Below are 21311 nucleotides of genomic sequence, written 5' to 3'. Positions count from 1 at the left end.
CTGAAAGGTAAAATAATAACATTTCTAGAATGTTATTTCCAGGGTAAGAAAAGATTTCCTAAAATTAATTTCTCTTATCAAAAGATGCCAATAAGACAATGAAAAGGCAAATCTCAGAGTGGGAATTTCTTTACTCTGCAGAACCAAAAAAGGCTCATATACAGAACATATGGAAAAAAGCACTGCTACAATCAGTAAGAAAAAAGATAAAAAATAGACAAGTGCTCAAGAGACTTGAAGAAACACATCACAAAGGATAACATCCGAGTGGCGAAATCAACCAATGAAAATGTACTCAAGCTCTGGGAAATTCTCATTAAAACCACAACGAACTACAGCCACACACCCACAAGAATGGCTAAAATTTTTCAAACTGACCATGCCAAGCGTGGTGAAATTGGGGAGCAGTGAGAACACGTGCTTAGCCACTGGGAAAATAAACTGAAAACGGTTTTTTGATTTTATCCACCAAAGTCAAACTCATGCAACCTCTTTGATTAGCAGTTCCACCCCCAGATTCGGAAATGTGTAGCGTGGCGATGCAGAGGCTGGAGCATCCACACACAGCTTCTCCGTGAGACCCGTGCCACCGTGCAACACGGCGGCTCGGTCCCAAAGGCGAGCATCCAGAGGAAAGGGAGCCACACAGCCGCACCGACCCCACAGATTCTGTTGGTGGAGACAGTTACAAAGGTCCAGCCAGGTTCAGAGGGAGGGAACACAGAACCCCTCCCTCAGCGAAGGCGTGTCAGTGTCGTGTGCTAAGAGCACGGGGAACGTCGCATCTCTGGAAAATGCAATCTGCCACAGACGCCGTAACTGTAACAGAAGGGGAGAAAAGGAACCCCCCCCCAAATATTTATAAGTGCATAATTTGTAATAGCCAAAATCCAGCAATGCCCCTAATATCCACCCACAGTAGCATGGATAAACAGGGGTCCCTTCGTTCAGTGGAATGCAGTAGAGCAATAAAAATGTAGAAGCAATTCCCATGTGCAGCCACATGAACAAATCTCACAAACATCACATTGAGTGCAAGAAGTTGGGCACAAAAGAGTATAGACTGTATGTAACTTTACATAAAATGTAAAGAACAGGCGAAATAATAGTGTATAAGAGTATATTTCAATGCAAAAAAAAAAACAATAAAAAATGTAAAAAAAAGAAAAGTGCATTTCCTCAGTGTAAAGCAAGGGCGTGATGGCCATAAAATCAGCGGGGTCACAACCTCTGAGGACAAGAGAAGGGGTTAAAGATCGGAGGCCAGGCGTGGCCTATTGATTGACCTGGGTGTGGTTCCCAAGGATCCAGTTCAACAGATGACACAGATGTGAGCTGTCTGTCTCTGTTTTGTGCACTTTAGGTATCTTTCAAAATAATGCTTTTAAGAAAAGATACGAGGATGGCAGAGCAGGGGAAGGGGGTGGCAGAAATGGAGCAAAAGTTGCTAAAAGAAGGGAAATGGAAGATTGTGTAGAAGAATCGACGGTTTCACCTACAGCCATGATTTGTGGGGGCACGAGTGTGTGTGCACGTGTGTGTGTGTGTGATTCTCTTTAGCACCAGGCAGCAGCGCTGGGTTGAGGGGCTGGGGGCAGAAGACTAGGTGCAGTGGCGAAACAATGGGCAACGGGGTGGGGAGCGGGTCGGGGTCTTGGTGAGTGTAACTGAAATCACAGGCCGTTGGGCCTGAGCAGAGCAGAACGGAAAGCCAGGCTACGTTCCGCCAGCAGCTGGGATCTATCGAAAAAGAAAGACCTGGCCACAAGCCAAGGACATCTGGGCCACCATTAGCAAACCTGGCCTGTGTCTCCAACGTCCTAAAGTAAGTTCCTAAAGCCTGAACAAAATCATTCTTTCACATGCTCCCAATAACCTTACAAATTACAAAGGTAAAATAAACATTTATTTGAGAAATAAACAATGAAAATTGAAAATCAAAGCAGGCCCAACATTTCTCGGGCAGCAGGCCTGCACTGCTGCAGATGCCCGGTTTCTGGTTTCCACCGGGCACTCCCCGTGCCTTGGCAAGCCTCGCTCCGTTTCTCGTTGACTTCCTGGCACGTCCCCGTGGCCGACCCTCCATGAGTGAAGGATTCTCGTCCCCCACTTTCCCCCGCGTGGCCTCCCACCTGCTCCATTTTTCCAGGGGCTGTCAGACGTGAAGTTGCTTGAGTCCACCTTAAGATACCTCCTTCTCCACACTCGCCTCTTGGTCTGTCTTCCCGCCTGTCTGTCTAACTGTTCTGCCATCAGAGATGCGGATGGCATGAAAGACGAGCTCCGTGAGGTCTTGGGGATGAATGGGGGGATGTCTGGCCAGGGGCCAGCAGCTGGTGTCCAAGTCCGAGCTGGCATGGACGAGCTGACTGAGGTTGGAACAAGCTGGGGTCCGAGTCACAGGGGGGACAGAAGAGAAGCAGGTCAAGTACCATTGGAAGGTGGAGGAGGCAACAGAGCCAAGGCTCCGGCAGGGGTCAAGGACCACACAGGAGCTCGAATGTGGGGTCACAGCCCTGCATTTGTCAACTGTGTGACCTCGGGCAAGTTCCAGGCCCCTCTTTGGGGGTGACAACCCATGAAGCAGGCAAGCCTTCAGGCTGGAGACGCTCCCACATCCATCTCCCAAGCAGACCCTGGGCTCTGACCCATTCCTGTGTTCCCAGCACCCAGCCCTGGCTGGCACCAAGGAGGCCCTGGTGGGAGTCACATGCATGGATGACTATGACTTGACACATGAGCCCCACATTTCAGAGTTTGCTGTGTCTTCAGAGCATGGTTCCCCCATGCTTCTCCTCGGCTAGGAGAGCCAATCCCTGCTGCTGAGCGGACGAGATGCTGGGGAATGGGAGGCAGAAAGGCTGGGCAGCAAGCCCTGGGACAGGAGCGGCTGCTGCTCCCAGCCCATTGTTCTGGACCCTTCCCTGGGCCCACCCTCCTCCTGCGTCTGCCCAGGCGGCCTCCCTCCCTGCTCCAGATGCCACCATGTCCGGCTGCTCCTGCCCCTGCCCCCTCCCACTCTGCTTTCAAATGTTTCCAAGTCTCCCCTCCTCTAAATTTGTCCCTTGACCCCAAGCTTCCCTCACTTCCATTTTTCCCCTTTTCTCTGCCAAAATTCCTCTGAGGATGGCCTAACCAGCTGCCTTTCTTTTCCTCACTTCCAAGGCCCTGCAGGCCCAGCTGCCGTCCTCCCGGGCAGGGGCAGCAGGGGCCTTACACGTGGGCAGAAGGCAGGCCCCCCGAGGGGCCAGGGACAGGCCAGTGGGCACACAGGCTCACACACAAACACACCCAGACACACACTGACTAGCCCATTCCAATATGGTGGCCCAGGGGCTCTTGCTTCAGTTAGAGAAAATCAGCACCCCGGGGTCACCCCTTATGGGGAGGGCAGGCAGTCCTCAGCTTGGGGCTCCAGACCCCAAAGGGTGGAGGCACCAGGAAGGCAAAGGGGACCCGAGAATCACTACATCCAGGGGCAGATCCAGGATTTATGGGGCCCAGCGGTTACACATCTGGGAAGGAAGCCTTCCCCGTGTCCTGCACAGCCCCCAGCTGCACACATCTAGAAGACCCCCTCGAAATAAAGGCAGGCAGGAGGGAGGGAGGGGTAGGAGGCCAGAGGGAAGAGCTTGTGGGGGACCTCAGGAAGAGTGTGAACTTGGGAACCAAAAGGCCCAGCTGGGCTCAGACTGGCTCTAGGGCTCAAACTGGTGAGCCCTCCCAGACAGTAAGGGCAGAACCTGAGTTTCTACCCAGATTCTTTACCTACTTCACCTCACTTAGCTCAACAAGGGCAGAAGGAGGGCTCCAGGATGGAGGGAGGGGCCCTGGGGGACTCTGCCAGGCCAGACACACCTCCACGGTTGGGTGCTGGGTGCCGTGTTCTCAACCCTGACGGCACAGGAGAAACACCTGGTCGTTTAAAATGAAATACCCGGGCCCCAGCTCTCTCCAGACAAACTGAATCCCAATCACTGGGGATGGGTGTGGAGATGAGCTCGTCTTAAAGAGACCCAGGCAGCGTGCACCCAGGAATTTTAGGACTCCGGGAACCTTTAAACACAGGGCTCAGTACAGAAGACTCTTTGTGTAAGGGGCGTGACCTCCTGGTCCAGGTGGGCGTGGGGGCTTTTATTCCAACCTGGGCTTTCCTCCAGGGCCACGCCCAGTGTTTCCCTCCCGCCCCCCAGTCTCCTACCTGAGAGGTGGCTGTGCTTCCCCACCCTTCCTTGGAGATCTGGTTGGTTCTCCTGCCCGGTGCCTATTTCTTGTCTGCAGATCTCCCCTGTGCCCTCGATCCCACTTGCCCTCTGACCCTCGCTGGGCTGCTGCTGCCAGCCATCGCTTCTGTGCGGCCCCCAGGCGGTGCGGGAACCAGAAGCAGGGTCAGTGGAGGCTTTGTGACATCAGCAGTTGCCAGGCTTCCCTCCCTTGGATCTTCTATCCTTGTCTTCTTCCTCCTGAGTGAGCTCAACTTGCTCGGAGGATGCCATCCAAAATCTCGGGAGCTGTGATGGCCAGTGCTTGCCACTGATCACTGGATACCTGCTACGTGCTGGGCCCGGGCAGGACCACTTCACCGGCACTTCGCGTCCAAGGGAATTTTCTCACCAGAGGAAATAAATGAGCGGAGCCTAATAAAAACCTGGCTGATCTCTGTACCCACTTCCGGGAGGTAAACACTTCATCTCTGAAGCCTCTTTTGTCCTTCAAGGTGGGCTCAGGCCTGTACCTGAGAGTTGATATGCTAATGAGGGGCCAACCTCACCTGCAGACTTCAGGTGGGGGCTGGCCGCGCCAGAGGGACGACCCTGTGAGCAGGGGGTTGGGCTCTGAGGCACCAGGGAGCAGCCGGACCCCTGGGAGGGAGGGGGCTGCAGGCTGAGTCCCACCTGCGGGGCTGCTTCCTGCAGAAGGAGACGGAGTGTTACCTGGACACCTGGAGGCTCCCCGTGAGCTTCCGCTTTTGCTAATGATGCTGCTGTACCGGGAGAGTAACGGGGTGCAAGTCCTCGTGGAGAGGACATGCAGGCTTTCATTGGAGACCCACCCACCCTATGTACCCCTTCTTTTGGCTTCTTCTAATTTGCATCCTCTTACAGTCACAGAAGCATAATCCTAAGGATAGCGCTTTCAGCGAGCTCTGAGTGGTTGCAGCGAATTGTTGAACCCAAGGGGGTGGTGGGAACCCCTGAATTTGAGCCAGTTGTGGGGGGGGCTAGGACCCCCAACGTGTGACTGGTGCCTGAAGGACAACTAGACTCTGAACCTGTCAAGTCTGGCCTGATTCCAGGTAGTCAGAATTGAGTTATTGCAGTATCTACAGTCAGTGTCAGAAGCTGTTGGAGGTTGATCAGGGTTTTGGCAACCTAATTGTTGAGATATTTGAGTTCATGTCATTTCAGCAAGCAGTTGCTCTGGGCCAGATCTGCCAGGTTGCAGAGATGGATTAGACCTGTGGTCTACTTCCTTAGTGCCAGAATCACCTAGCGCATTTGTCAGACAGATTCCTGGGTCTCACCTTCAGAGTTTCTGAAGGTGAATGGGGCCCAAGAATTTGCATTTCTAACAAGTTCCCAATGCTCTTCCGAAACAAGACGTTCTTTGGATGAATAAGAGAGAGAAACTGCTGTCGCCAAGAAGCTGCCAACATCAACCCTTTCCCCTCCACACTGCTGACTGGTCCATGTATGGCGATGGAGAGAGTGTCCAGCTTCTAACCTCACCTGCGATGTCCGACCCTGAAAATTTCTCCAAGATTCAAGGAAGGCCAGGTGCAGGGAGAAGCCTGACAGTGTGATTGCAATCACACCAGGAGCCAGGCTGGACCGGCTCGCTCTGTGCTTCGAGGAGTCATCGAGCCCTGTTGAGAATTCCCTTGAAATGCCTCTCACCATCCATTCTGCTCTATCCACCCCACCCAACCCCCACAGCCCTGCCCTCAACCCAGCCAGCCAGGAATCGATGTCCCTTCGCCCCTCTGCAACCCAGCAAGTTCTACTCCATCTTCCTCAAAATCCCCAGCAGTTTCCCACTGCCCCCTCTTCTTCAGGGTTCCCTTTCATCTTGAGAGAAAACCCTGAACTGGAAAAAAGCCCAGCACTGGGAGGCAGAAGGTCTATCTGTTCATCCCAGCTTTATCATGTGTGATTGGAAAATGATTATGAAATGGTTCCCCAAAAAGAAACCACATTGCCTTACTATTCATGAACCAGTGCCTAAAGCCTCACCTCACACCCATTCTTGGCTGTTGCCATTCTCCTTCCCAAAGAATCTTTATCTTCCCTTTCCTCTCTCCTGATTCTAGTTGCTCCTTGAGGCCAACCCCATACTCACGGTGAATCCTTTCTTAATTCTGTCACTCTGGTACAAGCTGTCCCCTGCCTCCAAGCTCTCCCCAAGCCACTTTCCTTCCTGCTCGCTCTACTCCTGGCACTTGTTTTCATTCAGTTCCTCAAACAACCAAGCCCATTTTTGCATCAGTAAAGCACATCCCAAGCAAGGGAAAGAGCATGAGCAAAGCTAGGGAGGAGCATTTGGGAGCTCATAGGGTCGGCGATGGGGAGGTACATGGTGGCAGAAGGAGGGGATGAGGTAGAAAGTTGGGTTGGGACAACCTAAGAAGGTTCTGTCCTCTCTCCTAGCAACTTAATCGCAGCAGCAGCTCTAACACGGAAAAGGACAATCAGATGTAGTGCATGTTTGGTGCAAAGACCTGGGGTCAGGGATGTGTTTGAAGCACGTTGGGTGGGAAGGTGACCTCCTCCACGATCTCACAAGACCTCAACCCATAAAGCCTTCCACAGCTTGGTGTTGTTCTTGAGCTGTTTATAGGTCTAGCCCTGGGATGGCCCCGGGGCCCCACTGAGCAGCTTCAAGAGACTTTTGGGAATGACCTCAGTCCCACCACCTGCCCGTAACACAGGAGACCAGAACGTTAATCACGTCTGCTTTCTATATTGTTCGTGGCGAGACTCCAGGCCTCAAAAAGAAAATCCATAGCTCGAGTTGTTTTCCTCCCACAGGACTTGCACAGCCTCTGATTGTTGGCTTCAGGGAGGTGCATTTTTCCTTCTTCTGTGGGCAGCACATTCCCCACGAGTCAGCAGGACGTGCCTCGGGGCTCACCCACCAGGGTCCACGGGCTGTGTGGAAGGGCGAGCCGAGCAAGTGTGGACAGGAGGGCCAGCCCGCCCGCCTGGCACTGAAGCTACCTGAGACGCCGGCACCCCGGGAGGCAGGGATCCCCACCCACCCAGCAGGTTTCCCACCCGAGGCTGATCACTGCCCTCGTTCCCCTCCTGGGATGCAGAAGACGCCAAAAGCCCCACTAAGATTAGTCACTACAAGTGGCCATCGCCTCTCAAAGGCCCCTCTGGAAGGTGTGGGAGGTGCCTCGGCAGAGAACGCCGCCACCAGGGCCTCAGAGAGGAAGGGGAGCCCACGGGCTCGCAGGGCTCAGCCTCCCGGTCACGCAGGGCACTCTGCCTTCTTCTTCGCCGGTCCCCCCCGCGATGCCCCAGGGAAGGTGGTGAGCAGCGTCCCCCCCTCCTGAAGCACCTGCTTCCGGTGCCCAGTGGATCAGGGCAGCAGGAGGTGTAAGGCTGACATGCACTGCAGGCCAGGGCCATTCTCACAGCCTCACCCACTAACCGATTAAATCCTCAGCATTTCAAAACAAACCTAAAAGGTAGGCACTCCTCTGTAGTCCCCATTTGGCACAGAGAAGGTAAATGAGTTGTCCAGAGACTCACAATTAGTAGGTAGAGGAGTCAGACATGCAAACTCCAGAGCGCACGCCTCTGAGAAGGGGAACCCCACTCCGAGCCATTATGCCGAGTGAAATAAGCTGATGCAAAAGGACCACCATTGTATGATCTCACTTATATGAAATACCTAGAATAAGCCAAGCCATGGAGCAGAACGTGGATTATAGTTTACCAGGGGCCAGGGGGGAGGGTGGATGGGGAGCTATTACTTATGGGTAAAGAGTTTCTGTTTGGAGTGAAGGAAAAGTTTTGGTGATGGATGGTGGAGGTGGTAGCACAACATAGTAAATGCAATTAGTGCCACTGAATTATACACTTTAAAAAGCTTTAAAAGGTTCTGTTTATGTATATGTTGCCATGAAAGAAAGAAAGAGGGAGGGAGGGAGAAGAAAGAAAGAGAGAAAGAGAGAGAGAGAGAGAGAGAGAAAGGAAGAAGGGAAGGAAGGAAGGAAGGAAGGAAGGAAGGAAGGAAGGAAGGAAGGAAGGAAGGAAGATAAGAGAAGAGGGTGGGGAATCCTAGGTAACTACACCCATCATTTCCCGCTTCTACCTCTGCAACATCCCCTCCTCTTGGCCCTGCCCCCACCCCAATCACTGACTGAACAGACTCAGACATATCTCTTCGGTCTGCGCATCCAGATGTTTCTGTGAAAATTGAAAAGCCAATCAGGGAAGAATCAGGGTTTGAGATCAGAAGTTTATCAGCTCTTCCCCTGGGTCCCCAGGTTGCCTTCCAGGATGTTGAATGTTGGCCTCATCTCCACTTCCCAGTGGGGTCCCCTGTGGCTCAGTGACCCCAGCTTTGGTTGAGTAGGTCAAAAGTGGACATGCAATCCAACAGGCAGTCCATAGGCTGACCTCTGACCCTTGGCTTGGCCTGGAACAAAAAGAGGAGCTGGGCCTGTCCTGTCATCTCTCGGAAGGGAGACTGGGGGCAGAGAAAGAACTGGCAAAAGGCAGCCCCAGTGAAGCTACCCCAAGAGGCATGAAGGCCATGGGGGTTGTGGCAAGCCAAAGTGCTGAGAGAGAATCTCGAAAGAAGGAAGCCGAGAGCCACCCCTGAAGGGCCTTGGGTCTGGGGGTTTTACAGCAGCAATTCTCAGATTTGTGTGGTTTTTAAAGCTATCTCGAGCGAGTCCCTGATGCAATTTTTATATTATGGAAAACTTCAAACATCATCAAAAGTGGAGTTGTATAATGAACTCCCATGTACCCATCACCCAGTCTCCATAATTTCCATTTTGGTCCATTGAATTTCTTCTATACCCTTACCTGCTTCCCACCCCACCCTCCTCCCAAAGCAAATCCAAGACATTATATCACTTTACCCATCAATTTTCAGAATGTATAAAAGGTGAGATTTCTCCTTTAACATAACCATATATTATCATCACACCAAAAGTTTAACAATAATTTCTTCATATTATTAAATATTTAGTCAGTGTTCAGATTATTCCTATTGCCTCATAATGTTGATAGTGTTATTTATTTGAATCAGGACCCAAATAAAGTCCATACATTGGAATTGGTTAATAGCTCCCTTAAGTCTTTTTTATTATTATATCATTTTCCTTTCTGTGGTAGGTTGGATTATGTACCCTGGAAAAAATCATGTTCTTAATCTTAATCCCATTCCTGTGGATGTGAACCCATTGTAAATAGGACCTTGTGAAAATGTTATGTTTAGTTAGAGTGTGGCCAGCTGAATGGGGTGGGTTTTCATCCATGTGATGGAGACTTTTATGATGAGAAAATTGTGGGGAGGAGCCAGAAGCAGAAAATCAGTGGAAACCCAGAAGAGACAGAGAAGACGTCACCATGAGATGGGAAAGCCAAGGAAACCGAGCAACCACTGGGAGAAGCCAGCCTTCCAGCCTCTGAAACCACGAGACAATATAAGCCAACCCATTGGGTGGTATTTGTCAAAGCAGCCTGGAAACTAAGACACCTCTCTCTCTTATTTATTTGTAGAAGAAACTGAGTTTCCCACAGTCTGGGTTTTGCTGATTACAACTCCTTGGTGTCATTTAACAAGTCCCTCTGTTCTCTGGTCAGAGACTTCGCCAGGTTCAGGTTTGATTTTTCATAGTTGGGGTTATAAGTATCAGGAAATACATAGCACATGGTCATCTCTCCTTTTGGAATGTTAGCCATTGTGGATGATTATTGACTAGAAAAATTATTTCATTAGAGTTTGCAAATCGGCAATATTCTAGTTCTTTCATTCCGTCTTCATTTTGTAGCTGGAATACTTCTATAATGAGAAACTTCTACTCATCATCTCTTTGGATACATTGAGGTACAGTTCACGGGAAAAGCAGTATAATTGTTGGATTTTTTCTTCTCCTTCATTTAGCAGTCTTTGAAATAATAAATTGGTTATGTTGCATGTTCCAATGACAAAAGCTACTGATTTTTTGAAATGAGCTTATAGATTTAAATATATTTGAGGCATTTCAATCCATTGCAGCTCAATCTTATGGAGGCTTAAATTGCTGGAACCTTTTCACATTGGCTCCTGTTTCCGTTTGCTAAAGCTGCCGGAATGCAATATACCAGAAACGGGTTGGCTTTTAACAATGGGGATTTATTATGTTACAATTTACAATTCTAAGGCCACGAAAATGTCCAAATTAAGGCATCAATAAGAGGATACCTTCTCCGAGGAAAGGCCGCTGGCATCCGGGGCTCCTCTGTCACACGAGAGGGCACATGGTGAAGTATGCTGGTCCTTTGCTCCTGGGTTCTAGTTTCAATGGCTCTCTCTCTGTTTCTGTGGGTCCTTGCTTCATATCTCTCGGGCATTTTTCTCTCTGCTCTCTGGGCTTTTACTGTCTTTCATCCTCTCATAAGGACTCCAGTAAAGGATTAAGACCCACCTAGGATGGGCAGGGTCACATCTCAATTGAAATAGACTAATCAAAAGGTCCCACCCACAGTAGATCTGCACCCACAGGAATGGAATAAAAGAACATGGCCTTCAGAATTGAATCTTAGAGCACAGCCTAACAGGGAAATGATTAATGTAATGGTCCCGAGATTGTAAGCTCTTACAGCAGTCAAATCTATTCCTGAATTGTAATGGCTCCTTCCAAACTCTGAAATGTTGATCCCTTTGTGTATAACCTGATTGGTCTCCGGAATGTTGGGTATCTGTGTGACACCTGAAACTCAGAGCTAGAACTCAGCAGATATGAATGTCACTATTAGCGCATACAGCAACTGTTTAAAAAAAAAAAAAAAAAAGCTGAAAAAGAGCCCAGACTTCAATAAGAGATGTGAAGCCGATCTTGTTAAGACTAGGGCAAATTGGGCCAAAGGGTAAAGGTTGAAACTGACTGTGTTCAAGCTTCAATTTCCATGTAAGACCAAGGGAAGGGATGTTTATTTGGTATAGGATCTGTATTTTCTGAACAATATAACTTCTATAGTCCATTTGTTCAAACACTACAATTACATGGAACTTTGAATAGGAATTGAGATCTGGTAGGTCTGTATAGGTTAGAGTGAAATAGCAACACATGCCAAAGTAATTTGGGTGGTGGATAAAAATATATATGCAGGGCCCCTTGAGGAGCTGGGGGAGGATGCAGAGGTGTTGGACTTCCTCACCTGGATTGTTGCTGATGTTCTCACAAACACTGGGGACTGACGGCTTGATGTGCTGAGCCCTCTGTCTTGGGGCTGGCCCCTATGAAGCTTGTTACTGCAAGGAGAGGCTAAACCTGCTCCCCCTGAGAGCTTCTTTGTTGCTCAGATGTGGCCCTCTCTCTCTCTAACTAAGCCACCTCGACAGGTGAACTCGCTGCCCTCCCCCCTACGTGGGACCTGACTCCCAGGGGTGTAAATGTCCCTGGCAACGCAGGATATGACTCCCGGTGATGAATCTGGACCTGGCATCGTGGGATTGAGAATATCATCTTGACCAAAAAGGCAGATGCAAAATGAAACGAAATAAAGTTTCAGTGGCTGAGAGATTTCAAATGGAGTCAAGAGGTCACTCTGGTGGACATTCTTATGCACTATATAGATAACACATTTTAGGTTTTAATGCATTGGAATAGCTAGAAGTAAATACCTGAAGCTACCAAACTCCAACCCAGTAGCCTTGACTCTTGAAGACGAGTGTATAACAATGCAGCTTACAAGGGGTGACAGTGTGATTGTGAAAACCTTATGGATCACACTCCCCTTATTCAGTGTATGGATGGATGAGGAGAAAAATGGGGACAGAAACTAAATGAAAAATAGGGTGGGATGGGGGGATGATTTGGGTGTTCTTTTTTACTTTTATTTTTTATTCTTATTCTGATTCTTTCCCTTGTAAGGAAAATGTTCAAAAATAGATCGGGGTGATGAAGGTGCAACTATATGATGGTACTGTGAACAGTTGATTGTACACCATGGATGACTGTATGGTATGTGAATATATCTCAATAAAACTGAATTAAAAAAAAAAAAGAACACAGCCTTTTCTGGGGTACATAACAGATTCAAACCAGCACAGATCCTGAGTACTTTTTGACATGACCCTAGATGTCTTGTGTTTATGACAGGCTGTCCCAGGTGCATCTAGAATATGAAATAAGCAGTATCTCCTTGGGGAGGGGGTGCTAGTGGCCAGCAGAGCCTTGCCCACACAGATGTCTTAGGCCATGTCCTTATCTCTCTTTAGATATTCTCCACGTGTCACAGAGCCCTGCACACTCCGTAGTGTGCCAACGTAGATTTCCTGCGATCCATGCTGCGTTACAAACCACCTTCATTTCACTTAAGCTTTGGCAGATCTGGAATTTGGGCAGGGCTCAGCCAGGCGGTTCATCTCTGATCCACATGGAGTGGGCCGGGTCAGCTGGCCTGGAGGACCCACTTCCACTGCGATGCTCTTGATCACTTGCCCACTCCCCACCCACCTCCAGGGCCTCTCCATGTGGCTTGGGCTCCTCACCAGCAGGAGGGTCTCGGGATAGTCCCACTTCTCACATGACAGCTGCTTTCAAGAGGCAGGAAGTGGAAACCACGAGGCCAGGATAAAGGCTATGCCTAGAACTGGCAAAGCATCACCTCTGCCATATTCTATCAGTCACAAAAGTTGGATTTCCTGTTATTTTAACTCCCAAATTATTTTTTTAAATCTCATAAAAAAGCAAACCTTGCCTGTCTTGTGCCAGCTCCAGTATCACCTCCTCTTGGAAGCCTTCCCTGATCTCCTTTCAGGCAAATGATTAGCTCCCATGGCACCTTGCTCACACTAGCAGTGCAATGTTTGTACCTGCTTTGTAGCAGAGTTCACACTCATCCAGAATAAATACTACATTTCCCAACCATCCTTGCAACTAGAGGGCCATGAAACTAAGTCCTGACCAAAGAAATGTAAGTGGAAGTGATATGTGCAACTTTCAGAAAAGGACCCTAAAAAGTGAGTGTGCCCTTCTCCCTTTCTTTCCTCTTTCTTGCTGGCTGGGATGCAGATGTGATGGCTGGACCTAGAGCAGCCATTTTGTAGTATATGATGACTATGGGGATGGAAACCACACACAGCAGAACAGCAAGATAAAGAACCTGAGTTTCCGGCAGTGTGAAAGACCAGTCCCAGCCTGGGCCACCTACTTCCAGAGTTTTACGTAAGACAGAAATAAACTTCAACTTGGTTTAAGCCACTGTTTGGCATTTTCTGCCACTCATAGTTGAACCTAATCCTACCTGATACAACACATACACACGGGTAGGAAAAAAAAAGTAAAATGCAGTGGGATGTCCCCTCCACTAAATTATGTGCTCCATGACCACAGGCTCAACTCACCTCATCATACTTATAGCTCCAGAGCCTAGTGCAGCCCCCAGTTTATAGTAGATGCTCAATAAATGTTTTCTGAATTAAATAGCACAACCATTTCAACATATCAAGATGCACAGGAATGAAATCCATAAGCTTCTACCAAGCATGTACAGAACTTGCAGGTATTGATGAGACATGCCAATTCTACCAGAGAGCTGACAGCCCCGGCAAGAGAGCGAGCACCCCAAATAGTAACAGAATAGCATAAAATGCGTCATGTGACATTACTTAAAATGTCAAGAGTCCGTGAACAACCTAAACATTGACCAAGGTGAACTGATTAAATTATGGACCATCCACATAAAGGAATTTGTTTCCATTTAAAAGAATGAGGCAAATGTATGTGCATGATGATCACAATGCATATTTAAATTAAAAGGACAAGACACTTAAGATACTGTAGCATTTGGCAAGACAAACCCAAACCAAATAAAGTTATAACATAGATTATAAATGGATATAAGTTAAGTAAGGTTATAAATGAAATAAGGTGGGGAAAAGTGGATAAGTCTTGAAGCTGGGTGACAGGTACATGAAGGGGGTTTATTGTACTAGTCTCTCACCCTTGGGTCCCTTTAAAATTTTTCTATAACAAGAAATGTAAACAAAACTACATGGCTCTGAGCCTAGTTTTCCTTTTCTGTTTTTGTTTTGTTACAGAAAAAGTTTTTTAAAAACTGGTTTATTTAAAAAAAAAAGCAAGGAGTAGATAAGTATATATTTAAGTATTTTAACATATTTAAATTTAAATAAATATATATTAAATGCATAGAAGACAGAGCTCTGGAATGCTATGCAATTCTTATTATACAGAGCAGGGGAAGGAAGACAAAAGGCCAGAGGAGGGAGACTTGCTTTTCACTTTGTAGTTATGTTTTACCATGCACCTGCATGACTTATTTTTTTTAATTATTATATAGAATTTATTAAGGTAAAATTATATACAAATATGGGCCAATTTTAAGAGTAGAGATCTGTTTTCAATTTCATTTATGTTGTATCTTTTATGTTTCCTTTCTGTACTTACTTTTTTGTTTTAATTCAATGTTATTGAGATATATTCACATACATACAATCATCCAAAGTGTACAATCAACTGTTCACAGTACCATCATATAGTTGTGCATTTATCACCCCAATCTATTTTTGAACATTTTCCTTATACCAGAAAAAATCAGAATAAGAACAAAAAATAAAAGTAAAAACGAACACCCAAATCATCCCCCCCATCCCACCCTATTTTTCATTTAGTTTTTGTCCCCATTTTTCTACTCATCCATCCATACACTGGATAAAGGGAGTGCGATCCACAGGGTTTTCACAATCACACTGTCACCCTTTGTAAGCTACATTGTTATACAATCGTCTTCAAGAGTCAAGGCTACCGGGTTGGAGTTTGATAGTTTCAGGTATTTACTTCTAGCTATTCCAGTACATTAAAACCTAAAAAGGGTTATTATCTATATAGTGAGTAAGAATGTCCACCAGAGTGACCTCTCGACTCCATTTGAAATCTCTCAGCCACTGAAGCTTTATTTCGTTTCATTTCGTGTCTCCCTTTTGGTCAAGATGATGTTCTCAATCCCACGATGCCGGGTCCAGATTCATCCCGGGGAGTGCATGACTTATTTTTAAAGCTCTTCTATAAAGGAAGTATGGGAAGGAGTCCCGCTGCTCACCTGGTAAATATATAACTTCGAGGTGAGTAAATAAGGAGTCCCTGCTACCTGCCCTGCCCCCTCTCGCTCCCTGTCTGGACAATTCAGAATCAACCCTTACATCCCACGTGGTCAAAGGCCGTCTCCCACAGTGGGGCTCAGAACTCCAAGGCCTTGAGAAACAGGTGGTAACACAAACGTCCCAAACAAACCAGCCTCATGCATTAAGAAGCCGTAGGGGTGCCTGCCTGCCCAGGGGTGCTCAATTTCAAAATCTTAAAAACACAGCCACAGTCCCCCAATGTCTACATGTGCAGAGCAGATCTGGCCCTTGGCTGTGGTTCACAATCCCTGCAAAATAAGCCTCCCCTCTCCTCCCCCTACCCCATACAGAATTGAGGGTTCCCTCTACAGTGGTGCCAGAGAGCCCTTTGATCACACTTCCTTCCAGGCTCCTTTATTATACTATTATTACACTGTATTATACTATAATGGTTTATGAGCCAGTTGGACCATAGCTTTTTGAAGAATTAATGACAATAACTGCCAGTCTTTCCTGAGGGCTTATCATATCCCAGGCAAGATGCCAAGAGCTTTACGTTTACGATTTTACTTAGCCACCGCCACCCCTCCAGGAATTAGGTACAATTTTTAAGCCCCGCGTTTCAGACGGGGACACTGAGTCACAGAGAAGCTGGAAAACTTACTTGGGGTCGTTCCACTGGCAACAGGATGGGTGGGTGGCAGTTTGGCTCCAGATTCTACGGCTGAACCAGCACTTTGTTTTGTGAGACATGATTGTGTCCTAATCTTCTGTGGTCATTAGCGCCTACCTCCTTGGTTTAAATAAAACAAAATAAATTCAACAAAACTTTATTGGGCACCCAAAAAATGCCAAGAAATTGCTTCCTTACTTCCATAAAGCCAGTACAGGGGAGTCGTTTTCATGAACACCTGCCTGACCCACCTGAAGTCCCTTCTGAGGAAAACAAAAAGGAACTTGAAGTTCCTCTCAAAAAAAAACAGCTACAGCTACGACATGGATAAACCAGAAAAACACCATGCCAAGTGAAAGAAGCCAGCACAAAAAACCCCGTATTTTATGATTCCCTTATAGGAAATATCCACAACAGACAAAATCAGAGACAAAAGCAGATTAGTGGTTGCTTAGTATTAGGGGTGATGACAATATCCTAAGATTGCTTGTGGGAAGGTTGCACAACTCAGTGGATATATTAAAAACCACTGAACTTACAATTTAAAAAGGTGAATTACATGGTATGTGGATTATATCTCAAGCTGCTACAAAAAAAGAAAAAGAACTACTGAGTTATCTTTTTCTAAATGTATGGCAAAGATTAAATGACAGAGGATAAATGAAAGATTCATAGTCAATAGATAACAGATAATAATAGATATAGATATTGAATAGATAGAGTGACTGATTGATTTGCACATCATCTGCCTGTTTGTTCCCCTGTTCTCCCTTTCAGAACCAGCAAGCCAAGAATGCAGAAGATCTATGAAGAAATCATGATGGTTGTGAAGTTATTAAGAAGATGGTAACAGCAAAAAGAGAGTGTTTAACACCAAATAATATAGACATAAGTGCTCCCTTCCACTGGCTCCTTTAGCACTTTCTTACCAGGTCTGATGACCCAAATATCTTGGTTTATCTGTTACTTCTCTGAGATGTGCATCTAAACACCCAACTTCAAGTTGTGTTGGTGTGTTCAAGCATAAAACGTATTCACCCAGTCAACCCTTAACTCTCAAACTCAAGCAAGAAAACTGCAACGGAGCTACTCAGAAGTGCAGACAACCCCACAGGAACCACTTTTCTCTTTGCAACACATTACATAACTTGTTTTGCAAGAGGTTTACATACCTAATTCCATTTTTCTTTGGCAACTGTTAATATGAGTTCATGCTCCCAGAATAAACTTTGGAGCTACACAGAGCCCTGAGATTAAGAAAATCAACCAAGTACTGAAATGTTTTTCACAGTTTATCTCCATACAGTGGGTAACATAATAAAAGCATACGCCAAAATTTACAATCCCATACACATAGCTTTCTGTATAATCCAAATGGTTTTCTGTTCTCTCTCCAAAATTTCATAAGCAAGCTTTCCAATCATGTGCCACCCAATCCCAAAATTTCAAGAAGAAACCTGCTAGGTGTTACATCTTGAACTCTTATCTGGTATTTCTCAATCCTCTCTCTTCTTCAATACTATAGCTCTGTGTTCCCAAATACACTTACAAATTATATGCAGAGTCACTTAAAAATACAGATTCCCACTACCCACACCTGAGAATGCTGTTTCAGCAGGTCTGGGTGAATTTTAGGAACTGTCGGCAAAATTCTGGCCTGGACTTTTCCAACAGCATCCCAGTTGGCCTTCCTTCTCCTGGTGTAACCAAGAATCTGAATCCATCTTTTGACGTTTCACGCCTAACGAATTTAAGCCCTTCCCTTTCCTCTTCCGCAAGCTAATAAAAACACCTGGATGCTCTATCCTTTGCCAAAGGTTAGGAGAGTCAAATCGTGCAAGCACCTGCCTGCAGGTGGGAGCCCTCAGCTCAGTCCCACCCCCCAGCCATCATAAAAACCCCAAGCCAGTTTCTTTTCCTGGTCTCTCAAGCCATTTTGGACGAGCGTGGGAGGACAGCCCTGCTCTCCGTAGAAAGCCTCACCACGTAAGTAATAAACCTTTTCATACGCTCTTGGTGTGTGTGTGCTATCATCAGACCCAAATCTGGGGTGGGGGTCCCTTCTGTCCACCGGTGAGGCCACAACATCTGATCAGTCACCACTAGCAGAAATTCCCCACACCCCTGCTGGAGTGGAGTTTCTATGTCAGAAAATGCACTTTGCTTAGGGTCTAGCTTTGCTTTCAAATATGCCCTGGCTCCCCACAGCCTACAGTCCTAGTGGCACACAAGGGTTTAGGTCCACGGACTCTTGTCCACCTCACCTTCTTCCATCATTCCTCCCACATGCCTCCTACCACCCCTAGACCAAGGTGGTACACTGTAAAGCAGAAATTAGTTTCTTTTCCATGTATTTCCATTGCCCTCTTCTTTCAACCCAAACCAATCACTTCTGTAGCAAGGGAAAGATTCGAAAGCAGCTGAGCCACTTTTCCTGCCCCCAAAGACCAGATAATACTGGAGCCAGCGGAGGGAAAGGACTTGGAGAGACTGCAAGGAGAGGTGGGGAGTGGAGAAAGAGCACCCTAAATAAAGAGGCCCAGAGAGCTGAGAGGAAGAGTCCATGTGTGAAGCTGCCCTCAGATGGGGACCCCACTGTCCCATCAGCGGCCGCCGTTCCAAAGCGCTCAGCACCAAGCATGAGGGGGGACTCAGACGCCTCGTAAGGGACTGGGGGCATGAAAGCAAAATCCTGGCCCCTAGGAACTTGTTGGAACTGAACAGAAGCTTCCGAGGATTTCCCTGCGAACCAAGGCAGCGGCCAGTCAGTGAGACACTCCATGGCACTCACCGTGCCCAGCTTCATCGGGCACATCTGTGCCATTGCCTCTTCTCCTGCGCCTTGAGACATCCTGCCTGTCCGTTTTAGTTTCCCAGCTGCTAAAACGAAGACCACACAATGGGTGGCTCACACAGCAGGAAAACATTGGCTGTCCTCGTTTTGAGGCTGGGACAAGTCCAAAATCAAGGCATCAGCAAGGCTCTACTTTCTCCCTGAAGACTGTGGCATCTCGGGCTGGCTGCTGGTGACCTGTGGTCCTTGGCTTTTCCATCACACATGGCGGTGTCTTCTCCTTTCTCCCCTGGATTCCATTGACTTCCGGCTTCTGGCTGCTGCCGTGGCTTCCCTCTGTGTGACCTTCTGTATGAGGCCTTTGGTAATAGGATTACGACCCATCCTGATTCCATTGAGCCACACCGTAACTGAAGTCAACTCATCAAAAGGTCCTATGTGCAACGGGTTCACACACGTAGGGATGGATTCAGATTAAGACCATGTTTTTCTGGGGTACATGACTCCAAGTCACCGCTCCATCCTTCATTGTGAGGCCTTCTCTGATCCCTCCAGACAAAGATCATCACCCCCTCTTTGGGGCTCCCCTAACCCACCCTTCATACTTCTTTCACTGTAGTAGCCTTAGTCTACAAGTGTTTGTTTACTCCAGAAGGTCAGTGACTTCTAAAGGGTGGCAGCTGTGTTTTAGTTGCCACTACATCGCCAGCAAAAAAGGCCTGTCACCTAGCACGTCTCCTGCCATGCACTATTATCTTTTTAGAAATCCTATAATTAAAACAGTACACTTATATTGCACTGCATCTTTAGTACATTAAAAAAGCATTCCTTTATTCAACATATGCATCAAAAATAACACAGGGAGTTTGGAACCTTATTTTCCATTTCTGCTTTCTACAGTTCTGGAAATATTGACGCAGCCTGTGGCTCCCTCTAACAGACCTTGTGCAGTCGTCAGAAGTCCTTATACGAGAAGTGTTCCGGAAGTCACTGCTGATCGATCGCTACTTCATTGCAAAAATCCCAGAGACTGGTGGTTTTGCTGTAGGAAGACCAACTCAAGACCTTTACATTATTTCCTTTCCAGCCCAAGGTGATAAGATGCTGTAATCCCAGCCTTATCCTACAAGGCGTGTCTCTGCCCACTCAGCCCGGCAGTGCTCTCTCCTTGGCACACTTCTCTCACGGGTGGGGACAACTGTGAGCCCCAGGCAGGAAGTAGTGCAGTTCTCAGCACCTTAAGACGTGGTGGCCATGGTTTCACTTCTGCCTTTGTACCTGCCAGCTGTAGGAAGGTCCCCTTCCTTCTCTAAGAGCTGTTTTTTTTTTTTTTTTCATTTTGAAATGATCATAATAACATCTGCCCTATTCACCTACCAAGGATGCTTTGAGGATCCAATTAAAGAATGGATCTAGAAATGTTTGTTAACTGTCTGAGGGCCACACAAATGTAAGAGTTTTTTTATTAGCTTCTTCTTTATAAGTGGAGAAGCCAGGCCTGGTGTGGAGAACAGTTCTATTTACCTGCAAAACATACTTGAACAGAATCCGCTCACTACCATGGGAAGCAAGAGCCAACAATGCGCAGTCCTAGGTGACTCGATTTCATTGTGTAGTGGGGCAGGCTTTCGTGATCTTTTTTAAACTTAACCCTTCTTTGGGAAAAATGAAAACATACTTCCTTCCTTTAGTGGTATTTGAAATGTCAAATAAATACCTAAAATAGATTAAACAGCATGATTCCAGATGCGTCCTACCCGCCTTCTCCAGCTAAAAGCCACTCTTGGAGTTATTAGCCATTTTCTCTCCATTTCCATCATAATCATAGCTGATATGTATTGAAAATGTCATGTGCCAGGCCTTGTTCTAAACATTTTACACGTATTAACTCAGTCTTTATAACCACTTCATGAAGTATATAATCTTATTTTTCCCCTCCTATAAAGGAAGAATCTGGGATATTGAAAGTTGAAGTATTTTGCTCAGACACACAGCTGGGAGAGTGGTAGACTTTGGCTCCCTATGTTCTGAGTCCAGAACCTAGAAAGAAGGCTCCCTAACATAATTCTCATTATTTGAATGCATTTCAACTTGATTTTCACTCAACAATGGATATTTACGGAGCAGTGACGGTTTGCAATACACACTCTGTGTGGGAACAAGAATGAGGCAGCAAATCCCAGGGCCCTGTGGGGTGCTGGTTCCCAGAAGCTCAGACAGGCTTCCGTGGAGCCCCTCTGTACCCCACAAAGGAGGTGTATTTTATCAACACTTGGAGATGAGAAAACTGAGCCCAGAGGGCCTGACCTGACCCCAGACGATGCCCCCATGGATCCTCCCCACTGGGACTCCAACCCAGGTCTCCTCGGAGCCAGCCTTCTCCCCTCATCTCCCCCTGACCCACGGGGGGCCACCCACCTCCACCTCAAATGGTGTGAAGCCAGCCTGGGCGCTCATTTCCTGTGGCAGAGCAGAGACCATTTCTATTTTCCTGACAGCCCAGCCTTCCTCAGCGGAATCGCCCTCCGCCCA

This window comes from Choloepus didactylus, chromosome 18 (assembly GCF_015220235.1).
Source record: "Choloepus didactylus isolate mChoDid1 chromosome 18, mChoDid1.pri, whole genome shotgun sequence".
Taxonomy (NCBI): Eukaryota; Metazoa; Chordata; class Mammalia; order Pilosa; family Megalonychidae; genus Choloepus; species Choloepus didactylus.
Note: the sequence above shows the minus strand (reverse complement) of the source record.